This window comes from Mustelus asterias, chromosome 10 (assembly GCF_964213995.1).
Source record: "Mustelus asterias chromosome 10, sMusAst1.hap1.1, whole genome shotgun sequence".
NCBI lineage: Eukaryota > Metazoa > Chordata > Chondrichthyes > Carcharhiniformes > Triakidae > Mustelus > Mustelus asterias.
The window spans coordinates 126,717,096-126,720,435 of NC_135810.1; positions in this window are offsets into that span (position 1 = coordinate 126,717,096).

Consider the following 3,340-nt stretch of genomic DNA (forward strand, 5'->3'; position numbering starts at 1 on the left):
ATCGGCTGACGTCGGTGGTGGTGGAGGCAAACTCGTTGGGGTCTTTTAAGAGACTTCTGGATGAGTACATGGGATTTAATGGGATTGAGGGCTATAGATAGGCCTAGAGGTGGGGATGTGATCGGCGCAACTTGTGGGCCGAAGGGCCTGTTTGTGCTGTGACTTTCTATGTTCTATGTTCTATGTTCATCAATGACATGTTGAAGGCTCCGGAGGAGATGCCGTAGCTTCTCCGCTCCGGGGAAGTACTGGATGATGAAGGGTACTGCTCCCTCCACCCACATTGTCTGTACATTTAAGACCTGGCTGGCTGTAGGATTCGCATTCTAATCAGTATTCTGTAATTTGATTCTGTCTGTTTGCACTGTTTGAGAGCAGATTTCCACTCCATCTGACGAAGGAGCAGTGCTCCGAAAGCTTATGGTATTTGCTACCAAATAAACCTGTTGGACTTTAACCTGGTGTTGTGAGACTTCTTACTCATGTTATATTGTCCTGTTTCCCTCTTTATCTCCTGTGTTGATTGTTTTTACCTACATAGAACATAGAACATAAAACAGTACAGCACAGAACAGGCCCTTCAGCCCACGATGTTGTGCCGAGCTTTATCTGAAACCAAGATCAAGCTATCCCACTCCCGATCATCCTGCTGTGCTCCATGTGCCTATCCAATAACCGCTTAAATGTTCCTAAAGTGTCTGACTCCACTATCACTGCAGGCAGTCCATTCCACACCCCAACCACTCTCTGCGTAAAGAACCTACCTCTGATATCCTTCCTATATCTCCCACCACGAACCCTATAGTTATGCCCCCTTGTAATAGCTCCATCCACCCGAGGAAGTAGTCTTTGAACGTTCACTCTATCTATCCCCTTCATCATTTTATAAACCTCTATTAAGTCTCCCCTCAGCCTCCTCCACTCCAGAGAGAACAGCCCTAGCTCCCTCAACCTTTCCTCATAAGACCTACCCTCCAAACCAGGCAGCATCCTGGTAAATCTCCTCTGCACTCTTTCCAGCGCTTCCACATCCTTCTTATAGTGAGGTGACCAGAACTGCACACAATATTCCAAATGTGGTCTCACCAAGGTCCTGTTCAGTTGCAGCATAACCCCACGGCTCTTAAACTCCAACCCCCTGTTAATAAAAGCTAATGATGTGGAGATGCCGGCGTTGGACTGGGGTAAGCACAGTAAGAAGTCTCACAACACCAGGTTGGACCTAAATAATAATGGACCTAAATAAACCTGTTGGACTTTGACCTGGTGTTGTGAGACTTCTTACAATAAAAGCTAACACACTATAGGCCTTCTTCACAGCTCTATCCACGTGAGTGGCAACCTTTAGAGATCTGTGGATATGGACCCCAAGATCTCTCTGTTCCTCCACAGTCTTCAGAACCCTACCTTTGACCCTGTAATCCACATTTAAATTAGTCCTACCAAAATGAATCACCTCACATTTATCAGGGTTAAACTCCATTTGCCATTTTTCAGCCCAGCTTTGCATCCTATCTATGTCTCTTTGCAGCCTACAACAGCCCTCCACCTCATCCACTACTCCACCAATCTTGGTGTCATCAGCAAATTTACTGATCCACCCTTCAGCCCCCTCCTCTAAGTCATTAATAAAAATCACAAAGAGCAGAGGACCAAGCACTGATCCCTGTGGCACTCCGCTAGCAACCTGCCTCCAATCCAAAAATTTTCCATCCACCACCGCCCTCTGTCTTCGATCAGACAGCCAGTTACCTATCCAATCGGCCAACTTTCCGTCTATCCCACACCTCCTCACTTTCATCATAAGCCGACCATGAGGGAACTTATCAAACGCCTTACTAAAATCCATGTATATGACATCAACTGCCCTACCTTCATCAACACACTTAGTTACCTCCTCAAAAAATTCTATCAAATTTGTGAGGCACGACTTGCCCTTCACGAATCCGTGCTGACTATCCCGGATTAATCCGTATCATTCTAAATGGTCGTAAATCCCATCCCTCAGGACCTTTTCCATCAATTTACCAACCACCGAAGTAAGACTAACCGGTCTATAATTACCAGGGTCATTTCTATTCCCTTTCTTAAACAGAGGAACAACATACGCCACTCTCCAGTCCTCTGGCACTATCCCCGTGGACAGCGAGGACCCAAAGATCAAAGCCAGAGGCTCTGCAATCTCATCCCTTGCCTCTGTGTGAAATGAACTCATTATCAGCATCTACTGACATGTAAATTTATTAATTGCTGCAGCTATTGCCTTGTGGACCATGTTCTTAGTTTTTGATTTGATTTTCTGAGGGAACAAAGACTTACTGGATTCCTACCAGACATGGTGGAGCCGGGGTAAACAGTGCCTTGGATCTGCATTGTTGTCACTCTCTCTGGTACCTGCCACCAGGTGTGTAGCTCCCTGGTTCTATCTGGGGGGTGGGGTGGTTACTCACACTTTGTCTTCCTGCAGTAAGCTTTAATATGTCAGCCTGGCTGAGGCGGTAACCCTTTCTGCTAGATTTGCTGCAACCTATTCAATCCTTCCACAATATCCCAATTGATATCAGAGTAGTTAAAGTCCCGGTTGCTGCCCTATTGTTTTTGTACTCAGAAATCTGTCTCCAGTTTTGTTCTTCCAGCTCCCTCTCACTATTTGGGGATCTACAGTACATTCCCAGCAGTGTCACTTCCCCTTTCTATTTCTGATCTCATCCCATATGGCCTCATTTAATGTTTCATTCAGTCTATATCATCCCTCCTCACCACTGGAATTGGTTTTTTAACCAATAACGCTAAAACCCACCTTTTGTATCCCCCTCCCTATTCTGCCCGAAAACTCTGCATCCAGGGATATTGAGCTGCCATTTTTGCCCCCTCCTGAAGGCAGCTTTCTGTTAGAGTGATGATATCGTGCTGCCATGTGTCTCTCTGTCCCTCAGCCCATCAGTTTTATTTACTCTACTCCTTGTATTTACATAAAGCTGTTGACGCTGCTAAATTCCTGTGCTGTGCACTTTGGAACCTGTGCTGTTCCTGTCTTTGAGTCACTCATTAATTTTCTGTCTCGCACTCCCTGAGATCTGTATTTGGGAACAGTTAGTGTTTTTAAAGCTTTGAACAAAGAACGAAGAAAATTACAGCACAGGAACAGGCCCTTCGGCCCTCCAAGCCTGCACCGACCATGCTGCCCGACTGAACTAAAACCCCCCACCCTTCCGGGGACCATATCCCTCTTTTCCCATCCTATTCATGTATTTGTCAAGACGCCCCTTAAAAGTCACTACCGTATCCACTTCCACTACCTCACCCGGCAACGAGTTCCAGGCACCCACCACCCTCTGTG